Source organism: Talpa occidentalis, unplaced genomic scaffold (genome assembly GCF_014898055.3).
Source record: "Talpa occidentalis isolate TD23 unplaced genomic scaffold, MPIMG_talOcc4v2.1 talOcc4.4, whole genome shotgun sequence".
In the NCBI taxonomy this organism is placed as follows: Eukaryota; Metazoa; Chordata; class Mammalia; order Eulipotyphla; family Talpidae; genus Talpa; species Talpa occidentalis.
The window spans coordinates 144,521,307-144,531,874 of NW_023604295.1; positions in this window are offsets into that span (position 1 = coordinate 144,521,307).

The following is a 10,568-nucleotide window of genomic DNA, read 5'->3' on the forward strand; positions in this document are numbered from 1 at the left end:
GCACCAGCAGGGGAAGCTCTCCTGCGCTAGCGCTGGGCATTGCTTGCAGACACCGCCAGACAGTTTCCCCCTGGCCAGCAACAGTTCAGCCAATGAGACGCCATAAAACCCTCAACTCCCACTTTTCTCCAATGAACTCTCATTGAAGCAGCCTTCCCGGCGTGAGTTCACCTATGTGTTCGCCATGGTTTGCCAGCCCCGAGTTGCCATTCTTGTTATTCCTGAATAAACTCACTTTAAAGTTAAAATAGTGCATCTTTTTATTTTTACGGCTGACACAATCGATACCGATTTACGCCACAGAAACTTACAAAGCCCCAGGAGCTGACAGCGCCATCCATGGGAAGACACATAGTCAGAATAAGGAGGACTCGTGAAAATTGTTCTACGCCTGGGAACGGGCCCTTCGAGGCCTCCGTACTCGATGCCCCATTCCCACCTCAGCAGCTGGGGTCTGCAGGCTTAGTCTCTGAAGAGGCCCAATAGAGACACTTGGATGAAACAACAGAGACCAATACGGACCTCGTTAGAAAGATGAGAACCAATACATGATGGCCACATCGACCCCGCCCCAGGCTGGCACTGCCCACCCCGCCCGGTCTCCCTCAGTCTGTCCAGTTCACTCCTCCAGTGGGAGAAGAGGGCAGGTGAGCATCGAGCTGCCTCTGGATTGTGGGCCACTTCCTGGGAGCCCCTACTCTGGTCTTCTCCTACAGGCATTGCAGGGGATTTGTGGGACTTGACACTGGGAACCTGACAGGGACAGAGAAGCAGGGAGGGGCTTGCAACAGCCAGTGCTTAGCCCTCAGCTGACCAAGTTCCTACCTGCAGGACCCAAGCAGTCCCACGCAGCAGACTTCTCAACTGCTGAGCCAAGGTGTGGCACAGCGTCGCCAAGGAACTTGGTCTGATGAAGATTCTGCCCAGTTTGAGTCCTCAAATGAGATTTGCTGGCCCTGGAGACTGTTATGACCCTGCCCGGGCAGGGGAGCTGAGTCATAGCCCTTCCCACTGCCGGGTGTAGTTCCCAGCCCCTCCTAAACACATTTGACAGGGGCACCTGGAAGCTGCGTAGCCCCACAACACTCAAGCAGAAGGTGCGGACCCCCAGCCTCAGAGCTTGGACAGCGCCTTTAACCCCAAACAGACCTAGCTAGCAAGCCCCACCTGCCCAAAGAGCATCAACAACAGCAGAGACCCAAACTGAGCTGCCTGGCGAAGAACTGCCTCTGCCAAAGGGAAGCAAGTAAAGCCAGGAAAATGGGCCCCACAGATACCAACATAATGAATCAGGATCGCAGAACACCAAGTAGACATGTCACCACCAAAGAAGACTAATAAAACTCTTAACTGACCCTAAACAGAGATCTGCTGTCAAGGAGTTCAGAATGATCCTCTTAATAAAGTTCAGTGAACTGCAAAAGCACAGATAATTAAACAAAATTAGGAAAACAATGTAAGGACAAAAAAGCTCAACAAATATAAACACTGCCCCCCCTCCAAAAAAAAAAAAGAAAAACTAGAAGTCCCAGAGATGAAAACTTCAATGACTGAACTAAAGAATTCAATATAGGGGCCTCCCCTGGTAGCACACACAGTTGAGTACAGCGCTGTGAAGCTGTCCGCAGCCTCTGCAGCGCAGGTTCGATCCCCGCCGGCCAGCGAGGGTCCCACATGGCTCAGCAGACCTCTCCTGTCACGCCCGCTGCTCCCTCAGCAGTGGATTTCGTCAGTCTGCCTGTTCTGCTCCCCACTCTGGCTCTGGTGAATTCTCTCACCCTCCCGCGCTTCTGACTGTACCCAGTGCTTGTATAAATAAATAAATCTATTAAAAAAATAAAAGATCTTAAGTCAGGACGCTTTTATTTTAAATGTTTAACTACAGTTTCTAGCAAATGTCCACATTAAACTCCAAAGTCCAGGATAGATGGGGAGCCTTCCACGTCCCCTCTCAAGCTTCTGTCACCCCACACAGATGATCCCACCCCCCTGCAGGCACCACAGCCACCCTGCTCGGAGGCACTTCGTGACGCTCTTAGCGCCCCCCCTGCCCCCACCGCCAGCTCCAGTCACCCCTTTCCAATGGCGCACTTGGCATTTCTAGGGTAGGGGTGCACAGTCACCTCGAAGTCACCTAAAATGAAGCTTGGCGCCTCATCCCTGCAGCAGCGTCGCCTCTGACCCTCTTTCTGCTAATGGCTCCACAGCTCCCAGCCATGGGCCTGAGGTCTGGGTCTGGTCTGAGGTTGCGCTGGGCTTTGCCCCTCGCCTCGCCTCCCCCTACTCCCACCACATCCGCAGCGACTACCAGCTCGTCCCTCAGGTTTTCTCTAGCACCGCCTGCCTTGTTGCCCCGTGACCACGTGACCACGTTCTAGCCTCACGCCACCTCTGCTCCTTCCAACGGCTCTGTCTGCTTCTCCCTCGGCCTGGCCGAGCCGCAGCAGCAGCCGGCGGGTGCTGCCGACCAGCCGCGTCTGCCAGGCTCTGCTCCCACGCGTGCCACGCTCGGCGCTCCCAGCCTCCTCTCGTGACTCTGATTTCACAAGAGAAATTTTGAGACCGAGAGCTAGGGCGCTTGCCCAAAACACACAGCTCGGCGTGGGAAGCTGCGGGGTGACACGGGCACCCCATGGTCTACAGGATATGGGTCAAACCGCATCCGGCCCCAGAGGGGCCCCCACCGCTCCGCTCTGCTAGTCTCAGCACCCCAGGCTCTCGCCTTTCTCTCGGCTGGAAGCACCTGGGGTTCTCCCTCCCCGGCTCCCCCGGCTCCCCACCATCCTCTGCCCTCCTGTCCTCCCAGGCACCGGCTCCCGGCTAGTCCCTCTGCAGGGCCCCCTTAGCCCCCTGTGGCCTCTGCTCCCACTGTCCACGCCACCCCTGAGCACGCGGGCGCCGTGCCCCTGCCCTGCACGTGCCCGGGGGAGGTGGGGGGCCTGGGGCCACGGGCCGTCTGGCGTGGAGCCCCCATCGTGGCTGCGCACACGCGCACGGTTGCCTTTATTCCACGTTTAACTCCCAGGCAATGTTCACAGCAGACACCCCAGCCCTTTCCCTGTCCTTCGACCTCTCCCTGCGCCTGGCGGGTGCTCGTGAGGGGATATGGGGGGCTCATGGCACACAGACTTGACCTTGTCCCCCCCAACTTTTAAAAAAAAAAGGTGTTTTAGGAGGATAAACACGCACCTCTTACAAAACTCCACAGGTATAAGGATCAGTGGCAAGAGTCAGTCTCCTCGACTGACCCCACCCTCAGCTGCCACTCGGGCACCCGCAGGCCCATCAGCTGAGATCCGGATCCTGAAGGTCCACCCTCCTGACACGGGACTGGCGGACACAGGTCGACGACCACCCCAGGGTTGGGGTCATCACCCGTAACGGGTGTCAGTGCAAGACTAAGACACTCCAAACACCCATGGCACAGCAGACACGACGAAATGCATGTCCTTAGCTCCTGGGACCTTGAGCTTATTTGCCACGATGCTAAAAAACGATCCTGACGTCAGAACGGCCGCATCTCCCTCCAGGCTCTTTGTAAGAAACGTCTGGTGCCCCCTGCTCCCCTGAGCACCCCATGCCTGGTGCCCAGCCAGTGTCTAGTTCCCCGGAATTAGTCATGAAGGGAGACGTTCACTGGAAAAGCCCCAGTCTAGAAGGGGTGTGGGGGGCCTCCTGGAGACAGGGGGAGCAGACCCAGGGGAGGCTGAGGCAGGGAGGAGCCTCCAGTCACGTCCGTGGTGCTCATCGCCATCCCCAGGGCCCCAGGGAGCTTGAGCCACAACCCTGGCCTGCTGGCCCAGACCCCACCTCCTCAGAGAAGGGGACCCAGCCTGACCCGCCTGCCGCGGCCGGTGTCTGGTGCAGAGCAGGGTGCGGCTTGACCTACAGGCCCCGCTCCCCAAACCGCCCTCACCATCCCTGGGAGCCAATTGCTTGTGCAGTGACTCACCGAGAAGGAGCCATAAAACTCTGAGTCACCGCTGCCCCCTGCTCAGTAGCTGCCGCTTTTTTGTGTTCCCCCTTCCAGACACACTTTAGGGCCCGTCCCTGCGCTCCCGGCCGGACCCCGGGCGCTGCGGGCCAAACGCAACCAGCCGCAGCTTCTCCAGCTCGGCTCGCTGTGCCCTGAGCTGTCGGCGACCAACGCCCAGCAGTGCCCGGCCGCTGCCCGTGGGGCAAAGGCGAGAAAATCAGATCAGCGGGAGAACAGGTTCGGGCCTGGCTGAAGCCCGCCGTTTCCACGCGAAGGGCTCCTGGCCGCCACGGGGCCCCAGAAAGAGCCTCCCTCCAAGTGCGCCTGGAAACCGTTCAAGAATTCTGTGCACGGTTGGACTTTGCAAAGGCCCATGGAAGGAGACGCGACACTCCTTAAAACGTGAGTTTTTCTTCTCAAAAATGCCCAGCAATCTACAGCAGGAGGGGCTGGATAGATGCGCCCCCCAAAGTAACTCAAAAATGGGTCACAGACAAATGAAAACCACGAAACACCTAGCAGGTGACACAGGAGAACCTGCGTGACGGCGTCCCAGAGAGAGCTGGCCAGCGAGGGGCTGGCCGGCGAGGAAGGACGTGGGGAGCCGGGATCCTTAGCACGCGCGGCTTCTGCCCGGGGAAGACAGGGCAAGAGGCCCGACAGCCGCCGACCGGGAGGAGATAGTCACAAGGCACGGGACACAGGCCGGCGCCCCCGGGCAGCCAAAGACCGCCTGAAACGCATCGAAAAGAAAACCACCCGGTCAGGATCAAGCGAAAGGTCTAAGAGCCGCCTCCCTGAGGAAGACGACAGACGGCAAACCCGCATCTGAAGAGAAACTCAACGTCACATGCCAGGAGGGGGCTGCACAGGGAAGACCCCTCTACCCGCAGAAGCCGGAAGGCGGACCCAGCCCACCCCGGGAGGACGCGGAACCACTGAGCCACGCGCCCTGGGAGCGCGGAGCGGCCCAGCCCCTTTGGAAGACAGTCGGTGGTTCCGTACAAAGCTAAACACCCCCTTCATGCAGGACGCGCCATCCAGCTCACAGAGGAGCTGAACTTACGTTCACACAAAAACCTACATGCGGGCACATGGACAGCCGTGTCCATCGCTGCCACGGTGTGGCACACGCGGACACTGGGTGTCATTCTATGCTAAAAAGAAATGGACAGGAGGAAACACGCGCGTCACTCCCTGGACAAAGCCAAGCTGGAGAGACGGCTGCGGTGTGATTCCAACAACGTGGTGCCTGGAGGGGGCGGGAGGATGGAAAACACAAAGGCTGGTGGGGCGGGGGAGGGGTGAACAGGCCGACAGAGGATGTTTATGCGAAATCGGGCCGCGTGCAGCCGTCCCAAGGGCTCCATGGTACCACACAGTTGTCCAAACCCACGGGACGGACCACACCAAGCGTGAACCCAAATGCCAACTGGATTCGGGGTGATTATGGAAGTTCATTGATTATAACAAATGCTCTGGCCTGGTGGGAGGCGTGGATCGGGGGGAAGCTGGGAGTGTGGGGGTGTTTGGGAACTTTCTGCCCAGTTTTGTTGTAACCCTAAAACTGCTCCAAAAATAAAGTCTTTTAAAAATCATAATGGGGAAGATTTAGTCAGTTAATACTCAAGGTCATGAGAGCTTCATACCCGCGGGGATGGCAGAGGCCCCAGCGCAGGCTCGCAGCGCCACAGGCCTCGGGCTCCTGGGCCACGGCCCCAGACCCCTGGCATGTGCCGGCTCTGCCGCTGGACGGTGCAACCGAACCATCGTGCAGAACAGTGATTTCGCTTGAAAAATTGCTTTTCCCTTGTAGTTTTCTTCCCTGGTCTCCTAAGCTCTGTTCTAAGTCTCAAGATGTAAATTTTTATCACCCGGTTCTTGGGCTTGGCCCGACTGTGACAGACCTTAGGAAACAGAAGCTGGGACTAGAAGGAATGAAACGCCGCTCTTCTGTTCCATGCACGGCCAGAGGGGCTCGCCCTGAGGACGCCCCAGCACCGGCCAGTGGTCAGAGGCGGGCTACTCCCTCACGGGGCGCTCTCCACGCAAAGCAAGTGAAGCGGGTAAGAGCAGACATTGAGGAAGGAGGCCAGACGTGGTCAGCGACTTGCTTGGCCTATGAAGCGTCAAGCTCGTTTGCACGAACTTGCATGTACATTGGGTTGTACAAAAATTATACACGCGGCTCACACAGAAATGTGCTTGCGGCGCATGTGTAGTGAAGCCATCGGAGCAGCTCTGAGCACGTACCTGCAGCCAAAATGAAAATATCTCCCATTTCCATCCTGTCTTACTAGTAAGCGAGTGCATCTCCACGGAACGCCAGCCGCCGTGTTTCTCACCCCGCAGGCCACGCGCAGCCACAGCTTGCTCTTGCCCTGGTTCTCTCAGAGCGTTCTGTTGTGCTGCTTTTGTCATAAGCAGATTCCACATCAGCAATTACCCTAAACCCTTTCATCCCTCTGAATCTGGAGTGTCAGCTACAAATGTATCAATAGTAATTGTCTTTTTAAAAACAGCTTTATTGAAGTAATTCACGGACCGTGCAAGGCACCCATTAACGTGTATAATTCAGGGGTTTTTATTAGAGTCAGAGTCGTGCAAGCATCACTTCCAGCTTTGCTGACTAGCCTGTGCCTTTCGCTTTCAATCTCCCCTGTGCCCCCCGGCCCCAAACCAGCCCCAGGGATCTCAGGACACGGCACACCTCACGTCAGTGGGGTCCAACATGCTCTCCCACTGCCGGCTTCTCACGCGTGGCGTGCTTGGGAGGCCCCTCCACACTGCGGCACTGGGCAGCCCTCCCGACTGAGGATACTCAACGGGCGGCACCTGCCAGTGTCTTGTGGACATGGAGTTGTCTCCGTCGCCTGGCGTGAACAGGCTGCCGTGGGCATGGGCAAGCAGGTACCTGATCCCATCTCTCTTCAATCCTTCCAGGTACACCCCTGGGGGCGGAGTTGCTGGGCGACGTGGCGTTCTAGCCTGAGCTTTCTGAGGAATTTTCAAACCATGTTCCACGGTGGCCGAGCATTTTGCCTCTCACTAATAAAAGCTTCCAGTTTCTCCACATCCTCACCAATACTTGAGCTTTCCCTACGACAGTGATGGTCACGGCCGTATTGATGGGTGTAAAATGCTACGTCATTGGGGTTTTGCATTTCCCTTATGCTGGGTGATGGGGCGCCTCCTCCGTGTGCTTACTGTCTGTCTCCTGCCTCTCTCCAGGGAAGGGTCTATTCAAGTCTCATGTTCTTTCTGTAACTGGATGCTTATGTTATGGAGGCCACTGTCTTAGCCCACATGGCCAAATTCTTAGTGAAATCCAGAGGTGCAGGTTGAGTTTCACTGCCCACTGCTGTTCCTTCCGCCAGATGGACACGTCTGTTTGGCTGAGGACTCCACACTGGCCCCCGTTGTCCTTAATGCAGGCTCTGTCACACACCCCCGCCGTGTCCCCAGGCCCACAGGACACTGCCCACCGCTCCTGCGCCATCATGACCCACCTGGCCTGAGCGTCAGCCACGCGTGAAGAGAGTTCAATCATTACAAAAGGATGATGGCTAATGGTGCGGAATAAAGGGCTGTCCTGCCCCTTTAATAGCAAGCACTCAGAGAAAAATGTTCTCAGCATAGACCTGGCACGGAGGAGGCAGCCAGGCATCTCTGGTATCATTTGCAACTTAATCCTGGGGTACAGCGTGAACTGCAGGGAAGAGTAAGTGACATTTTTGTGGGGAAAGACTTGTTCATTGCCTGCTGCTGAGATGTCATAGAAATAGTCCGTGGGGAACAGAGGAGCGGGCCCTCAGCCACCTGCCTGGCGGAAACGACTCCGTTAACAGACGCTTGGTGCTCCCTGGGGTGGGGATGAGCAACCCGTGGCTGGAGCACCTGGGCTCCAGGTGAGCACGCAGGCCCCCGAGCGCCAGCCCAGCCCCAGCCCAGACTCCAGGAACCTCAGTGTTAAAGTTAACTCAGCGACTCCCACACAAAGGATGGTTTGACAAAATGGGGCTGGAAGGCCTTCATGGGCCTCAAAGGGGCTGGCGAGAGTGGTGAAGAAAGAGCAGTGCTCCGGAAAGTCCTGCGGTCAGACGGGAATGCTGAGAGCCCGCCTTCCAGCGTACGCGAGACTTTTAAAGCATATTGTCAGGTTTGAATCAGTCTGATAAATCGTTTCTAAGTATTACCTCTCTATTAACACAAGTGCAGCCTAGGACTCCGACATACATTAACCCACAGATACTAATCTAGTTGTTAGTGGCATGCCGAGGGACACCCCAGCACCCCAAACCTGCCTGCTCTAAATGGGGTCTGCATCTGCTGCATCAAGACAAAACATACTCTTCGTGCGTAAGACCTTCCACACCTGAGAAAGTGTGCAACAGAAAGCAGAGAAGGCAGATAGCTGCCAAGGGAAGCACCCCGAGTTACCCGGCCCTCGTGGGGAAAGGCCCAGCCAAAGAGGGTTGACACAAAGCAGAGCTACGGAGGCCCAAGTGCTTGCCACAAGCCCAAGGCACCTTCTGGTGGGGACCCCCAGGAAAGGGGCAGGAGGGGCCGGCAAGCCTGGAAGGAAAAGCGCAAAATCCTTTTTCGCCTCCCCTAAAGGGTCCCGCTCAGCTCCCCCTTCCCGAGGTGGGCAGGGAGCCTGGGCCTCCCCTCCCATGGGGATCACATGGTCACATTTCCAACTTGCATTTCCTTCAGGAGATCTTCTCTCCTTGCGCAGCGGAAGACTAGAAACGTGTCCTGAACAGGGGGGCTAACCCCGCGCAGTGACACGATGGAGCATTATGCAATTATTAAAATATTTATGAAAACTCTGCAGTAAGCCAGATGTTTGCCATCTGATGCTAAGGAAAAGACCCTATATAGAGACTGATCCTAGCAAAGCACTGGACCGTCCCCGAATGGTGACGATGACCGTGACTGTTTCAGACGCAGCAACTCTGGCTTCCTGTGTCGCTGCCGCTCAGAAGCCTGCTTGTGAGATTATAGGCACATCTGTTTACACAGATTTATAACTTCAGGACTTTTTCCCCAAATGAAAGAGATGCTCCCTGCCTGAGCTGCCCATGACTCAGTTCCCTTGCTCTAAACGTGGGCTGAGCAGCAACCGTCTCACTTGCCCGCGGGATTGTTCACCCGGAATCGAGGATCCGAGTTCTTCTCCACCCCTCACTGGCTGCTCACCCAGGAGCAAAGTTACTCTGAGACTGACTTTCACCAACTGAAGGCGTCACCTAGGCAGGCGGTCCCGCTTTCTTGGGATAAAATTCAGCAACCAGAGGGAGAAAAGCAACTCATCTAAAGCCCGGAGTCCTGCGCCTCACAGCGGGGATGCCGAGATGGGGCGCCACTCCCTCGCCTTGTTTATCTGAAAACGCTGAGGTCTGAATCCATCCAGAGGCCTCTAGCAAGCTACGACCCCCACTTTCAATGTTAACAGTCCAAGATCACTGTTTTGTAGAAAATGCCCTTTTTTGCATTTTGTGGGTGTCTGGGAACTTGAGAGGGAGGCCAGGAGAATTATCCTCAAGACATCGGAGGCGACAGAGAGAGAGAGAGAGAGAGAGAGAGAGAGAGAGAGAGAGAGAGAGAGAGAGGTGAGGATGTTTTTAGTGTTGGTCCTCAGAGCAGAAGCAGAGAGACAAGGTCATCTCCACCAGCGAGGGAAGACGTCTACTGTGGTTTATCCCAAACGTGTCGTGCTGGGCGTCATTCCATTTTCCTGGCATTATGTAGACCAGTGACGGGAAGTTGTAGCCCCAAAGCTGTCAGACAGAAGCAACCATCACATGGAATTCTTTTCCATCAAGTGAAACAAGACAGAGACACTGTAACTCAGCCGGCCTGGGATGGGCTGTTCCTCCCAAGGAAACCCACAGACCTGGAGAGTGGGGCGCAGTGTGAAGGGAGGGAGGTGGGGGAGACACGAGACCTGGCGGAAGACCCCAGTGAGGCTCGGACAGACCCTCAGTTACCAACTTCGCGAGACGCCCCAGAAGCAGGGCTGCAACACAGAGAGGGGGTGCAGGAGGAGCAAGAAGTGCAAGGGCGAACATGGAAGAAAACTTAATGCCCCAGGCAGTGGGAAGGTCAGGGCCAAGTCCTGACCCCCCCACACACCTTCAAGGGGTACAGGACCCCCCAGTGACATGTGTTTTTGTGGGGTTTTTTGTATGAATCAAGCCCCAATCGGGCTTTGCAGTTTCCTGGCCACGCTGACGGCAAGCCAGGCACTGGCTGAGTCAAGGCACATCCACACAACCGTGTCTCCAGCAGGTCTAACTACCCAGCAGGTGCTCTCCCTGCATGAAGGGACAGGCCTGCGCACGGGGGTTCCTGGGTGCCCTCGGAGTGGCCACAGCCCAAAGAAAGGTGTTCGAGAACATGAAATCATCGCAGCCTCAGTGACAATGCCAGCCCGGAGCCTGGCCGCCTCGCCTGGGCACATGACAGGCCCAGACTGGCCCATCTTTGTCTTTCAATATTTAGCAAACAGGAGGGAAAAGGAGGTTCTTTTCCATTTCTCAGTCCTGGCCGGTGAGAACCCCAAGGCTCCCCTCTCTCCACAGAGCAG